The following is a 16,801-nucleotide window of genomic DNA, read 5'->3' as shown; positions in this document are numbered from 1 at the left end:
TATTTCTTTATAGCAGTGTGGGAACAGACTAATACAATGTGCATGATTTGCATCCATTCTTTGTACTGTTTATTACATGTGATTGTTCACATAATAATATGTAATACTATTTGTATTTTAACCAATTTACTTAAATGATATTGTTCTGTATATATGCTTTTGAAACATGCTTTTCTTTTGACGTTATGTTTTGTAGACTGATCTTTGTTAATTCAATATACTTATTTCATTTTAACTGCTGCAAGTAATTAGCTATATAAATATAGCACAGTTTGTCTATTTACTATATTGATGGATATGTTGGCCTTTTACAATTTTTTAATAATTATAAACATTGTCAAAATGAACATCTTTACATACATTCCTTGTGCACATATATGAAATTTTCTTCATTATGTATCTAGAAGTTGATGGGTCATGGAATATGTGCATTTTAAAATTAACTGGAGATTAAGAAATGGCTCTGTAAACTCATTAAGTGAATTAACAATATCATTAGCAATGTAAAATAGCTACCATTTCTTAACATTCTTGCAAACTGTTAATAATATTAGATTTTAAATATTTTTTCTGATCTAATACATGTGAAGATAGTATCTAACTTTTAAAATTTGCATTTGCTGGTTTGCTGAATTGTTAGTGAGACTGAGCATCTTTTCATTTGTTTATTGGGCATTTTGGTTCTCTTTTCAGTGAATTGCCAACTTATATCCTTTCTCCAATTCTGTAGTACTAGGTTATGTATTTCCTACTGATTTGTAAGAGTTCTTTAGTAAGTATGGATGGTAATTATCTATCAGAGTTGTGTATTTCAAATATCTTCTTCCAGTTATTTGCATGTTTTTTATATTTTGAGTCATTTATTGAAAAGACATAACATTTTCATATAGCTGAATCAATAAATCATTTGTTTATGGGTTTTTTTTGTTTTCTTTTTTGTTTTTTGAGATGGAGTCTTGCTCTGTTGCCCAGACTGGAGTGCAGTGGCACAGTCTCGGCTCACTGCAACCTCTGCCTCCTGGGTTCAAGCAATTCTCCTTCTTCAGCCTCCCAAGTAGCTGGGACTACAAGCGCACGCCACAACGCCTGGCTAATTTTTTTGTATTTTAGTAGAGACTGGGTTTCACAATGTTGCCCAGGCTGGTCCTGAACTCCTGAACTCAGGCAATCTGTCTGCCTTGGCCTTCCAAAGTGCTGGGATTACAGGCCCGGCCTATACTATGTGTTTTTTGTAGCTTGTGGTCCTTCTCTACCACAATATGAAAAATTCTTTTTTTTTCTTCTAAAGATAAAGGATTGCTGATTTTTAACATGCAGATTTTTCATTCATCTAGAGTTAATTTTGTGTACAGTATGAGGTGGGAATCAAGTTTTTATTTTTCCTCATGGATGGCCAGTTGTCCTGGCCTCGTGTTTTGAACAATTTCACCTTTACTATGTATCTTTAATACACAGTAAATACAATAGGTGCTGTGCGGTAACCTTGGCCTATCTGAAAATAGGATTGAAGGAAATGGGTTTGTTTTATTCCAGGAGGCTCGACACTATAGTGTTAGTGATTTTCCAACTCCCAGGCACTTAAAAATTACTGGAGGATCATGTTGAACATGCAGATTCCAAGGACCCACCACAGGTCACTCAGTCTGAACTAATGGGGTGAGGAGTCCAAGCACCTGTATTTTTAAAAATTTCACTAGGTTTGGGGGAACAGGTGGTGTTTAGTTACATGGATAAGTGCTCCTACCCTTCCCCTCAAGTGTCCAAAGTCCATTGGATCCTTCTTATGCCTTTGTGTCCTCATAGCTTAGCTTCCACTTATAAGTGAGAACATGCAATGTTTGGTTTTCTATTTCTGAATTACTTCACTTAGAATAATGGTCTCCAACTCCATCCAGGTTACTGTAAATGCCATTATTCCATTCCTTTTTATGGCTGAGTAGTATTCCATGGGTGTGTGTGTGTGTGTGTGTATGAAGAATAGGAAGAATCTCAGTGCTAAATTTTCTGTGATTGCCGTAGACACTTTAATTCTTGTAAGTCAGATAATATTAATTAGACCAGTAAAAAATGAACAGCAGGGAGTCCAGAGAGCCACAGTACATATGCCATACACACACACACACACACACACACACACACACACACACACACACCACCTTTTACCCACTAGTCGATTCATGGGCATTTGGACTGGTTCCGTAGTTTTGCAATTGCAAATTGTCAAGCATCTGTATTTTCAATGTAGATGAGTTTGGTGCAAAACACCTATAAATTACACTGAGAAATCTTCCTTTTAACAGCAGAAAATACAGATTTCCCTTCTCCATATTTCACATCTTCCAGGAGACACAGCTTAAAATATTATTCTCTTTCTCTCTCTTTTATTTTTATTATTATTTTTTTTGAGATGGAGTCTCACTCTGTCGCCAGACTGGAGTGCAGTGGCACCATCTTGGCTCATTGCAACCTCCGCCTCCCGGATTCAAGCAATTCTCCCACCTCAGCCTCCTGAGTAGCTGGGACTACAGGCACATGCCAACACATCTGGCTAATTTTTGTATTTTTAGTACAGATGGGGTTTCACCATGTTGGCCAGGATGGTCTCAATCTCTTGACCTCATGATCCACCCATCTCGGCCTCCCAAGGTGCTGGGATTATATGTGTGAGCCACCACGCCTGGCCATGCTCTTTCTCTTTTACGTGCCTGTTCTTACAGTCATATGCAAAAGGACCCTAACTCATGCCTTTAATGAGAATAGGAAGAATCTCAATCCTAAATTTTCTGTGATTGCCGTGGACACTCTAATTCTTCTTAGCCAGATCATATTTATTAGGCCGGTAAAACATGAACAACAGGGAGTCCAGAGAGCCACAATACATATGCCAGTGTTCTGCTCAATTTGACCATCCATCAGGAATAGTTCATGCTGTTTTCCCTTCTCTGTACAATTTTGCTGTTTCATGCCTAATCTGTGCTCTTCATTGTGGTTGGAGACCTCAGAGAAGTTTTACAACTTGGAAGAAGACCATGTAAACAATAATCATTCACCCATAAGCACTTACCCTTGCTAGTGGTTTCCATTCCTGCTGTCAGCAGGTACTGCCCAGGGGCTGGCCTGTGTGGCTGATGATCTAAGCCCTTTCTTGGGATACCTAAACTCCTCCTTACCTGGGGCCAGGCTGCCTTTTGTGTTTCAAAAGCAGGAAGATTGAGTTTCTCATACTTGCATGTATGTGTGTGGAAGGGGCAATGTGGATGAGTTGCTGATGGTCACAAAGGTTTGTCTGCTCATTGTGAATGTTAAAGAACCCTGAAAAGGAATGTTTCTTAATGCAAGAGCACATTTGCTTCATTTCCCGGCACAGGGTTTAAAACTGGATGAAAACTCAAAAGCCTCACCTGGAATATTTATTTTTTTGACTTGTAAGAGAGGCCCTATTTTCTCTTTTTCACTTTGAAGTATATGATTAATTTGATACTGTGATGGTTCTGACTGTCAGGAGAGCATGTCAAATATATGCAAATCACTACATAACATCTATTCTCCTTGTTGCTTTATTTTCAGGCAAATTTCAAACCCCAAAATGAAAACAATGGAAGAACGCCTCTCAATATAATTTCATGAAACCAAAGACTATCACTCTCAGAGCTCTTCCTTTGACTTGAGATGGGAAGTGTGATCCTTTCCATTGATGAGGGTTGTCCTATCTTTTGATAGGTTTCAGGGGAGATTAAATTTCCATTTTTTGTCTTTGTTTTGAGTATTACTAGCTCAGATAAGCAAGGCAGAGGGGCAGAGAGTGACTCGTGTGCACAAATACGACCAGTTGTTGGGAAACCAGTAGGAAATCCTAGGAAGAGGGTAATCTTTCTAACAGGTGCATTTCTCTTTGACTTATCTCTCTGGGTCTCTCTTGGGAAATGCTTTGTTGTGTGTTTGCCTGGTGTCGACAACACTGAGTCCACCTCCCTAGCCACAGATAAAATAGAGTTGTTCATTATTAACCTCTCGGACTTTGCACGGACACCTGCTTATGCAATTTAGTGATCCTTGGTGGCCGGAAACCCTTGGAGGTGTAGACTGTCTTTACATCTGCCAGGCAAACGGAGTGCCTGGCTTGAGTCACCTGTATTCATAGTTTTCCAATGCTGAGGTAGATTTTAAAGTGGTTACAGTATATATTACCTACAGTTATATGTACTGAGCAGTCACCGAGTACAAGATTGGAAAGCCAGATATGGTATTAATAAAGTCTAGAAGACAGGCAAATATTTGGCTGTGATCTGTATTTATTATCGATCGCATTAAAAAGAAGCAGAACCAAGACTTAAAACTTAGGTATGCGTGACACTAAAGTCTGTATTATTATCATTAAACTATATTGTTACCCTTGAGATTCTAGGAAAGTTCCGTATAATTCATAATCGAAAGGATTGACTGACCATATCACTTAGAGAAAATACCCTTATTCTTATTTTACAGGGCTTTTGCTACATATATAAAAGATTAAAAATATATATGGGATGTTAAATGTAGAATCATTGAAATCAGTGACCACAAGTGCCTGTTCATAATCAGATAACAGTGGGATTTTGTTCCCATTGATAACTACATAGTTAATCTCTTTTTATCTGTATTAAAAATAGCAAAATATAATTAGCCAGGCATGGTGGCGGGCTCCTGTAGTCCCAGCTACTCGGGAGGCTGAGGCAGGAGAATGGCGTGAACCCGGGAGGCAGAGCTTGCAGTGAGCCGAGATCACGCCACTGTACTCCAGCCTGGGCGACAGAGCGAGACTCCGTCTCAGAAAAAAAAAAAAAAAAGCAAAATATATCCTTTCCCCCTCTTTGGGAACATATGAAGTAAGAAAAGGAAAGCCAAAAATAGGCAGGCTACATTTGGATACAGTTATGTTCATACAGTTAAGACATAGTGGATTCTCCTTATTAGTGTATAAACATGTTTTTGTAACTCCAACATTAAGCAAAGAAAACTTTCCTTGACCCAGATCCTCCTTCAGCCACTGCCTCACTTCTTTCCCCATGCACAGTGTAACTTCCATAAATACTCTCCATGGTCACCATCTTGACTCCCCACTGCCTTTTGTTTTCTCCTCAAGCCACTCCATGTGGGCTTTTGACCCTCATTCACCCCTCACACACTGCCAAATCTGTTGTTTGTTTGTTTGTTTGAGATAAGCTCTATCTGTCACCCAGGCTGGTGTGCAGTGGTGCAATCATGGCTCACTGCAACTTCTGCCTCCTGGGCTTGAGTGATCCTCCCACCTCAGCTTCCCGAAAAGCTGGAACCACAGGTGCGTGCCACCACTCCTGGCGAATTTCTGTACTTTTTTGTAGCGATAGGATTTTGCCATGTTGCCCATGCTGGTCTCAAACTCCTGAGCCCAAGTAATCTGCCCACCTCGGCCTCCCAAAGTGCTGGGATTACTGGCGTGAGCCACCACGCTGAATCCCACACTGCTAAATCTAAAGGATATTCTGTATCTTCATTTTTCTCAAACTCACAGCAGCATTCAGCCTGAGTTTTCTCCATTTCATTAAAAGACAACATTATCCACCTAAGTGCTCAGGCTACAAACCTAGGAGTTATCCTAGAGTTGTTCCTTCCCTTACTACATCTAATTCTTTAGCAGATACTGTTGACTTTACCTTTACATTTGAATCTGTTCACTTCTCTTCCTTCCTCCTGTTTCTACCCTAGTGCAAGCTACCACCAACTTTCTCCTGGACCATTGCAATGGCCTCATCTTCGGTTTCCTTGTTTCTTGCATTGATCCCTGCTACAATACATTCTCCCACATAGCAGCCAAAATTATCTCTTTAAAAGGTAAATAGGCCGGGCATGGTGGCTCATGCCTATAATCCCAGCACTTCGGGAGGCTGGGGCGGGTGGATCACCTGAGGTCAGGAGTTTGAGACCAGTCTGGCCAATATGGTGAAACCCTGTCTCTACTAAAAAGAATAATAATAATAAATAGAAGATCAAAAGATATATGACAAAATGGTTCAGTTCATTACCAAGCAATTGTAAATATTCATGCTCCTGATAATACAGCTTCAAAATATATGAAGCAAAAATAGAATTAAAGGGAGAAATAGACATAGCCACATTTATTATTAGAAAACTTAACATTACTCTCTCAGCAATTGACAGAACTAGACAAAAATATAAATAAAACCACAGAAGATATGAATAACATCATCAACCATTTTGATGTAACTGATATTTATGCAACTGCGGGATGCACATTTTTCAAGTGCATATGGTACATTCATTAAGATAAATGGTATCTAGGCCAGACAACAAATCTCAATAAATATATGAGGACTAAAGTTATACAGACTTTATTTTCTAACTACAGTGGAATCGAATAAGCAATTGGAAACAGCTGGGCATGGTGGCTCACGCCTGTAATCCCAGCACTTTGGGAGGCCAAGACGGGCAGATCACGAGGTCAGGAGATCGAGACCATCCTGGCTAACACAGTGAAACCCCGTCTCTACTAAAAATACAAAAAAATTAACCAGGCGTTGTGCTGGGTGCCTGTGGTCCCACCTACTCGGGAGGCTGAGGCAGGAGAATGGTGTGAACCTGGGAGGCGGAGCTTGCAGTGAGCCGAGATGGTGCCACTGCACTCCAGCCTGGGCAACAGGGCGAGATTCCGTCTCAGAAAAAAAAAAAAAAAAAAGGAAATATATCTAGAAAAACTCGAAGTATTTGAAAAACAACACATTTCTTATTGGCTTCTTCTATTCATCTGGAGCTCAGTGAAGCTTTCCATGACCACAACATAAGGGAAAGTTCCCGGTGAAGTCCTGCTGTATTTTGTTGTTGTACTATTCACAGATATTTTTTCTTTAGCCATTGTTTTAATGGTTTTCCCATTAACATATGAGTTTTGAGGGGTAGGGACCTTGCCTTTATTATTCACTGCTAAAATGATAGCTGAAACACAGTAAATGCTGAATAGCATTTCACTGAATGAATGAAGAGTGAATATGACTCCTCCACAATCTGTCATAAGCTCATCTAGATGGTGATAATGAGAATAATGATAAGATCACTACCATAAAAATATTCTGCTGGTGGTGTTATTGATCAGGCACTTTAAGTGCCTTATCTCAGTTAGTCCTCACAGTTGCCCGTTCAGCAGATACTTCTGTTATCCCCGTTTTACAGAGGGAGAAACTAAGATACAAAGAGGTGAAGTTACTGATGTCATTTGGCTCGTAAAGAGTGAGCCAGGATTCAAATTCAGGTTGTCTGATTGAGAACATTTGTTTTGAGTAACCGGTAGTGAATTCATGGTGGGAGAAAGGAGGCTGGTGGTTATCTATGCGTATTTGTAAGTGAGCCAGTATAAGCTCTGTCTAGTCTTAGAGTCAAGGCTCTGGTCCTCTCCCTCAAAGCCACAACTGACTTTTAATCAAAAATATGGAAGAATCTCCTCAATGTTAAAGTCAGGATTTTGTTTCTGTGGCATCAGTCCTGATAATGGCAGCATTTTAAACCAGTGGATAAAGGATAGATTAGTCAATAAATGGTGTTGACAAACTAATATTTGGAAAAATAAAATTAGATTTTTACTTTATGTAATAAATGTAAACAAATTCTAAAAGAATTAAGGATTTAGATTTGAAACAGGAAACCATACACAAAAATATTAGGAAAGAATATAGGTGAATATTGGCCAGGCTCAGTGGCTCATGCCTGTAATCCCAGCACTTTGGGAAGCCAAGGAGGGCAGATCACCTGAGGTTGGGAGTTTGAGACCAGCCTGGCCAACATAGTGAAATCCCGTCTCTACTAAAAATACAAAAATTAGTCGGGTACGGTGGTACATGCCTGTAATCCCAGCTACTTGGGAGGCTGAGGCATGGGAATCACTTGAATCTGGGAGGTGGAGGTTGCAGTAAGCTGAAATCATACCACTGCACTCCAGCCTGGGCAACAGAGACTGTCTCAAAAAAACAAAAAACAATATATGTATATATGTGTGTGTATGTGTGTGTATATGTGTGTGTGTGTGTGTGTGTGTGTATATATGTGTATATATATATATATATGTGAATATTTAAGCTTGGATGGGAATGGCCTTTCTAAGTGTGTTAGTATGTCCTAGCTGAACCTGAATCAGGAATTTGGGTGCCTTTTGGTGATCTGGTGAGCCAGTATAGACAGTGCAAGGTAGGATCTGGAGGGTTAGGAAGTAATTCCTTTGCCTGTATTTGGTTCAGCCCTTTCTCATTGCCTTTTGCAGCTGTTTCAGCCTTCCTTGGACTCAGCAGATGATTCGTCCCAATGTCCAGGAGAAAAATAAACCAGGGGTTTTAAAGTATAAAATAATAAATCTCATCATTTATCCTTCTCATGGTTTTCAGAGAAAGTACTGTTCATCTTCTTGACCTAAGCCAATCCTTCTACAAGTACTTTAACCTGTCTTAATTTACAGTGAGAAATATTACTATCGAATACGCAGGAATGCTCATATTAGCTCTTCAATGCATTCTCTCCCTGAAAGACAGTAATATGGGAAGCCAAATGATGATCTAAAGGTTTCCTTGTGGGCAAGGACCTATCCAAGCCAAGGGTGTGAATGGGACACTCTTAATGCCTGGGGCAGAGTGTGACAGGTTCAGGATCTAAGACTGCTACAGGGATTGTGTCCACCAGGACCTAGAGGAACACTCTACTGACTGGTGTTAACCAGTTTAAAAGAAAAATAATTGGTTTGTTTCACAAAATCAATAGATGTACATTGTTGAACCATTAGATAAGGAACATGAATTAATATAAATAACACTCATAATGCTTTATTTCAAAATATGCCATGGCAAATGTCTTGTATGTCCTTTCTAGGCAAATGCCTTGTATATCTTTTCTAGCCTTTTTCTCTGCACATCTGTTAAACTGCTTAATGCCCTTCTAATTGGTTTCCTACCCAAAAAGATGATTATCATTATGCAAAATCACTCTAGGTAAGCTGCCCACATTGTTTGCCTCTCTAGCAGAGTTCAGCTTATTATTTCATCTTCTCTAACCATAAACAGTACAAGAAGACCTCTCTAGCTATAATTGTTTCACTCTCTCACTTCCTGCTTTTTGGAATTATTTCTTTATAAAACCCTTTGTATTGTAAACAAGCAAAAAGCCAGAAACAGAAAATCTTACAAAACAAATATACAGTTTAATGAATTATTCTAAAGCAAACCCTTTCCAGGTCCACAAACATAACTGAGCTGCCTCCTCCAGAAGGTCCACCCTGGGCTCCGTCCAGTCCTACTCCTTCCTTCCCCCAGAAAGTTCCTGCTGGCCTGACTTTAATCACTTCCTCATAGTTTAGCAAATAGTTTTATCACCCAAATGTGTATTCCTGTATACTACAGCTTAGTCTTTCCCTCTTAAAACAATTTTTTAAAAGATTCTTTAATCTAACAGATTTCTCACCATTCTTTTCTTTTCCTTAGAATTTATCTGTTGAGGCCAGGCGCGGTGTCTCATGCCTGTAATCCCAGCACTTTGAGAGGCCAAGGTGAGGGGATCACCTGAGGCCAGGAGTTTGAGACCAGCCTGGCCAACATGGTGAAAACCTGTCTCTACTAAAAACACAAAAAATGAGCTGGACATGGTGGTGGGCACCTGTAATCCCAGTTACTTGGGAGGCTGAGGCAGGAGAATTGCTTTAACTCCGGAGGCGGAGGCTGCAATGAGCTGAGATTGCGCCACTGCACTCCAGCCTGGGCAACAAGAGCGAAACTCCGTCTCAAAAAAAAAAAAAGAATTTATCTGTTGAAAAATTAGAGGTACTCAACCCGTAGAGTTGCCCACAGTCTGGAATTGGTCCATTTTGATCCCATGGTGCACGTCAGCGTGTTTGCCTCTGTCCTTTCTATTTCCTGGAAACTGGCAACTGATTCAGAGACTTGATCAGACTTATGGCCGATCCCTTGAGCAAGACTGTAAATGGTACTGCATTTCTTCATCAGGTGGCACATCAAGTCTGCTTGTCTCTTTTTTTGTAATGTTAGTAGCTGTCGGTGCACATTGCCTCAGTCTTAATTCATTGGGGTTATAGGCTGATGATTCTAATTCTTTTTTCTCATGCATTCACTGGAATACTTTTATTATAAAGAGGTGCTGTGCCTCATCTAATATTTGCTTACATAGTGGCACAGTTCATATAGGAAAGGCAGAATAAATGCTTTCTCTTTTTCCATCAAGTTTGGTTTGTTTGTTTGTTTGTTTGAGACGGAGTCTTGCACTGTCACCCAGGCTGGAATGGCGTGATCTCAGCTCTCAGCTCACTGCAACCTCTGCCTCCCGGGTTCAAGTGATTCTCCTACCTCAGCCTCCCAAGTAGCTGGGATTACAGGCTCCTGCTACCACGCCTGGCTAATTTTTTTGTATTTTTAGTAGAGATGGGGTTTCACCATGTTGGCCAGGCTGGTCTCGAACTCCTGACCTCATGATCTGCCCGCCTCAGCCTCCCAAAGTGCTGGAATTACAGGCGTGAGCCACCATGTCTGGCCTATTCATCAAATTTTTAAGACAATGAATTGATTCCCTGTCATCAAAAAGTGACTTAAAACAAAACTATGAACTCATGGAGGTGTCTCATCCTTAGGGAGGTGACCCAGGTTGTTCAGCAAGACCAAGGCTGCAGAGTCAGCCAGTGTCACTTCTGCTACATTCCATTGTTGAAAGCAAGTCATTAAAGTCAGTCCAGAGACAAAGAGTAGAAGGATAGACTCCAGCTTTTGATGTAAGGAACTGCAGAGGATTTGTCACCATTATTTAATCTGTAATAGCTAGTTTTGCTGTAAATGCTTCCATGCTTTTTTGGTTTTCTGTTTCAGTGTGAGGATTCGAAGAGATTGAAAGACTATATCACCACCATGGTCTTGCCAGAATCTGCTCTCTGAGTCATTTCTTAATCTACTGATTATCTGTAGAACCAGCCTTACATAAACAAGGAGGTATCTAGCAGGTGAGGCGGCCACAACTTCTTTCTTTTTATTTTTTTGTTTTGAGATGGAGTCTTGCTCTGTCGCCCAGGCTGGAGTGCAGTAGTGTAATCTCGGCTCACTGCAAGCTCCACCTCCCAGGTTCACACTATTCTCCTCCCTAAGCCTCCCGAGTAGCTGGGACTACAGGCGCCCGCCACCACATCCGGCTAATTTTTTGTATTTTTAGTAGAGACGGGGTTTCACTGTGTTAGTCAGGATGGTCTTGATCTCCTGACCTCAAGATCCGCCTGCCTCGGCCTCCCAGAGTGGTGGGATTACAGGTGTGAGCCACCGCGCCTGGCCAAGATGGCCACAACTTCTGCTTCATGTTCTGTTCCTGACCCTCATGGGTGGGAGGCTTTGCCTCCATACTATTCCTATTACCTTGGAGACCTCCATGAAAGCCTTGAGTCCTTGTGATCTCAGGCCCAGAAGGCCTTCTGGGTGCCCAAATGGTCCCTTTCATACTCACTGTGCTAGGGCCACACTATGTTCCTAACAGAACTGTCCCCACTTCATGGGCACTCAGATCTGGTCCCTGGGGCCAGAAGCCTCTTACCATAACCTGTGTCCGTTTCAGTCAATATCTACCGTTAACCCCTTCCTGACACCTCACCTCCTAAAGGCCTGTTTACCTGCAGACAAATGAAATCCCGAAATATATATTTGCTCCCAACCCACACTGGCTGTACTAGCCTGTCCAGTTACCAAACAGAGCCAAACTCTGAGTCCCAGTTCAGGCTCAACTGGGACATCCTAATACATGTAGAAAAACCACCCCATCCAAGATCATATTACTGTTCCCCTATATACTTTTCTGATAGCTTCATATATGATTTCATGTCATTGATTTACATTTAAACCCTAATCCATTTGAAATTTGTCTTAGTGTATTATAAGAAGTAAGAATCTAAGTTTTCCTCTAAATGATTTGCCAGATATATTTAGACTACTTGTTGACTAAACTGTCTTCCCCCACTGATTTGAAATCACATCCCTATTTCATTTACTGAATTCTTAGACACACACACAGTATACTCTCTCTCTCTCACACACACAGCGCAAACACACATACACACGCGCACACATACACATACTTGGGTCCACCTCTGCAGCTCTCACTGTGACATGGGCTCTGGACTTCTGAGCCTCCCCATGGCTGCCCCCAAGCGCCAGGTGTCAGGCCATCACCCTTGCCAGAAAATGAATTATGCATGTTACTCTTGTGAAGATAAGTCTCTCTGATTAGAGAAGACTGATCATATACCTTCACTCTATCTTCAAGGAAGGCCAGGAATATGGGGCAGCAGCTTCTCTGAGAAGTAGAACTTAACGAGGTAAGCAATGTCCCAGACTTTGAAACACCCAGAAGTTACTGGGTGACCACTTGCAAGGACAGCTGTCCAGCAGATACATTTATTACATGAGCTTTAGGAAGTCAGCTGGGCCTTATCATACAAGAGTGTGTCTTAAAGCTGAGAGATCTCTCTGAATCCAGACCTTGAAATAATAGTCACTAACACTCACTCCATGCCAGGCCTTGTGCTAAGCTCTTTACACACATTTTCCATTAGACCTTACAACAATCTTATGAAGTGTCTATTGTCATCCCCACTATGTATTATTATTCCCATCTCACAGTTGAGGAAACTGAGGCACAGAGAGGAAGTGTTCTGTATCATTCGGGTAGTAAGTGATGGGCATAGACTTGAACCCAGTGGGCTGTGCATCGTTCTGCCTTTGACAAAGCCGTTTATTGTGTTGAAGACCAAATCCTGGTGCTGGGTCACCACTACGCTTTTCCTCTTCAGTTCAGAACTCAGTTCTGATGCTAAAACCAAAGAGAATTTTATAGGAAAATAAGGTCAACCAGATTTGAAAGAATCATCATGCATAGTTCTCTTAATGTTTTCTGAGATGAATGGGTGTCAGTACAAGGATGTTTTATTATCTTTGTTAAAATGGAAGTGTTGGCTGGGCGTGGTGGCTTATACCTCTAATCCCAGCACTTTGGGAGGCCGAGGTGGGCAGATCACCTGAGGTCAAGAGTTCAAGACCAGCCCAGCCAACATGGTGAAACCTGTCTCTACTAAAAATACAAAAATTAGCCAGGTGTGGTGGTGGGCATCTGTAATCCCAGCTACTCGGGAGGCTGATGCAGGAGAATCGCTTGAACCCAGGAGGTGGAGGTTGCAGTGAGCCGAGATCACGCTACTGCACTCCAGCCTGGGCGACAGAGTGAGACGCTGTCTCAAAAAAAAAAAAAAAAAAAGTGTTGAACATTCTTGGTGGTTTTATCCTTCTTTACCCTGTTATACTGGGAATTGTGTCCCAAAGGAATAATGTCGCATGAACTTAGTTCCCAGGCCCCAACTTCAGGGTCACTATAGAGTTCTAGAAACCTCTGTAGAACAGTTTCTGTTCTCACCCCTTCACATGTATTCTTTCAGTTTTTCCAGACAGAATCAGCAGCCAGTTTGGAGAGACAAATACTTAATCCCACTTCCCACCTTGCCATAAATACCTGAGCATAAGCTCTGGTTGTGAAATTTGATGCTTATTTGGCCCAAGGTTAAATTGTAAAGGAGCTTTAAGGGCCGCATTTAGGACAGAGATAAATGCACAAATGACAATGCACATAACTTGGGGAGCACACGCAATTAATGATGGCCACTGGAACACCCTGCCTCCCTGGGCCAGCAGCTCTCCTGTTTTGGAACTGCTTAGATAAAATTGGCAGGAGCCAGGAAGGAGGGGACGCTGTTGCTTCAGTGCAAGATGACAACTGAAACCAGGAGGGAAGGAAGTGGGAGGAGATGCTGGAGCAAAGGACCATAATTTCATTATGAATTCCTGCCTATTCTGAGCAATTGTCCCCAAATTTGTCATTGAAAGTGCAATTTCCTCTATGAAAACTGCCTTTCCAAGGACCTTGGGAAAGATTATGAGAACAGGAAGTAGGGCGTCCAATTCTTGTTGGTAATGAATTTTATTCTGTATTTGTTATTTATGAATTCTGTGTACTGTTCAGTCTTGTCTGGTAATAAAGTTAGTATTACTTTTTATTCTTTCATTTGTCCAGCAGACACCTGCTGATGGCTCACTGTGTGCCAAGTGCTGTGCTGGGCACCAAGCATATTGAACAGGTCCTGGTTACTGCCCTCTGGTGCTTACGCTTCATCAAGAGAAGCAGACAGGAAGCATCTAATCACAGAGAGAAGTTTCATACTTACCAGGGTGATGTGTGCTATCAAGAGCCAAAGGATGTGATGAGAGCAGGCAACAGAAGTGACATTTGAGCTGAAACTAAGGACAAATAGGAGAAAAGTTGGCAAAAAGAGGGAAAGAGAAATAGGAGAAAAAAGCAATCAAATGCCAGAAATGGGGCTGAAAAGATGTAGAAGTGGTTTCTAAGCATGAGTTTATCATTTCTTTTCTCATCATCTTTGCATCAACTACATGAGTTTTTCCAAGCGTGGTCCGTGAGCCTCTTGCATCAGAATTCCCTGGAAGTACAGTCAGCCCTCTGCGTCCACCAGTTCTGCATCTGCAGATTCAACCCACTGTGCATAGACAATATTGGGGGCTGGGTACAGTGGCTCATGCCTATAATCCCAGCACTTTGGGAGGCCGAGGTGGGCGGATAACTTGAGGTCAGGAGTTCGAGACCAGTCTGGCCAACATGGTGAAACCCCATCTCTACTAAAAAATACAAAAATTAGCTGGGCATGGTAATGCACATCTGTAATCCCAGGTACTCAGGAGACTGAGGCAGGAGAATCACTTGAACCTGGGAGACGAAGGTTGCTGTGAGCCAAGATCGCGCCATTGCACTCTAGCCTGGGCAACAAGTGCGAGACTCTATCTCAAAAAAAGAAAAAGAAAATATTCGGAAAAAAACCCAAAACAATAAAAATATATATAATAATAATAAGTACAAGTAAAAAATGGTGTAACTATATATCATTATCATTATATTAAGTATTATGAGTAATCTACAGATGATGTATATGGGAGGATGTGCCTAAGTTATATGCAAATACTAAGCCATTTTACACAAGGGACTTTGAGCATCCTCAGATTTTGGTATCTGGGGTCCTAGAACTAATCCCCCATGGATACCAAGGCACTACCGTATGTTAAAAAATCAGGGCTGGGGGCAGTGGCTCACACCTGTAGTCTCAGCACTTTGGGAGGCCAAGGCAGGTGGATCATTTGAGGTCAGGAGTTCGAGACCACCCTGACCAACATGGTGAAACCCCATCTCTACTAAAAAAATATAAAATTAGCCAGGCATGGTGGCACACACCTGTAATCCTAGTTACTTGGGAGGCTGAGGCAGAATTACTTGAACTCAGGAGGCAGAGGTTGCAGTGAGCCAAGATCATGCCATTGCACTCCAGCCTGGGCAACAAGAGTGAAACTCCATCTCAAAAATAAATAAATAAATAAATAAATCAGATTCCTGGGCTCCACACCAGGCCACTAAATCACAATCTCTAAGAGTAGGACCCAATACTCTGCACTTTAAATTCAGCCCACACCCCTCCCCTTAGGTGATTATTATACACACTCAATTTGATTTGAGAGCCACTCCTTGTATTAGAGATTTATAATTTCTGCCAATACTACTGCTTATATAATACCATTTGATCCCCACAGTAACCTTATATGGAATACAGGTATAGGACATATCATCATTCCACTCTTACAGATGATGTAGCTGAGGCCTGGAAAAGTGAAGGGATTTACTCATTCATGTGCCTTCTGCCCTTCTCACACCACCAGGCTATGCCTCTAAGTTAGATTACATAATGACCCCACTCACTTTACAAATATGATATAGTATACCCAGGCATAGTTTGCAAGCTTGAAGGCATACTTCTATTTCCTTTGCAGTGTTTGTTTTTGGCATAATATCACCTAGTAGTTTACCAGTTCTAAAATCAGAAAGACCTGGAATTGAGTCCTAGCTCTGCCACTTATGAGCTGTGTGACCTTGCGACCTTGAATAGGGTACTCACCTCTCTGTACTTCAGTTATTTCATTTGTCAAATAAGGATAAATAATAATGCCTACATCACTGAGTTGTTACAAAGATTAAGTACTGCATGCAAATACCACGTACAGAGTTTTTTGAGCACTTGGTAAATACTAAAAAAAAAAAAAAAAAAATGGCAACTCTTTTACCTATAACATTTAGGACACATTGAAGATGTATTTTGTTACTAACTAAAACCCAGACAGGTATCACAAGAGATGTTACACATGGAAGGCTTAAATAAATGCTATAAGTCATTCAGGCAAAGACATGTAAGAAAACCAAATATCAATGAGCACATCTAGTATCCAGATTTTGGTATCTAAATACCATTTCTCACAAAGCCAGACTAGGCCTCCTTGGAGAAATATTGATTTAAGGTGTGAAGAAGGGAAAGTACAAAGTGAATCTGAAACATTTTATGGCCGAGTGCTATGTCTCAAACCTGTAGTCCCAGCACTTTGGGAGACTGAGGTAGGTGGATCACTTGAGTCCAGAAGTGTAAGACCAGCCTCGGCAACATGGTGAAACCCCATCTCTATAAAAAATATAAATATCGGCCGGGCGCGGTGGCTCAAGCCTGTAATCCCAGCACTTTGGGAGGCCGAGGCAGGTGGATCACAAGGTCAGGAGATCGAGACTATCCTGGCTAACATGGTGAAACCCTGTCTCTACTAAAAATACAAAAAACTAGCCGGGCGTGGTGGTGGGCGCCTGTAGTCTCAGCTAC

This window comes from Mandrillus leucophaeus, unplaced genomic scaffold (assembly GCF_000951045.1).
Source record: "Mandrillus leucophaeus isolate KB7577 unplaced genomic scaffold, Mleu.le_1.0 Scaffold443, whole genome shotgun sequence".
Taxonomy (NCBI): Eukaryota; Metazoa; Chordata; class Mammalia; order Primates; family Cercopithecidae; genus Mandrillus; species Mandrillus leucophaeus.
Note: the sequence above shows the minus strand (reverse complement) of the source record.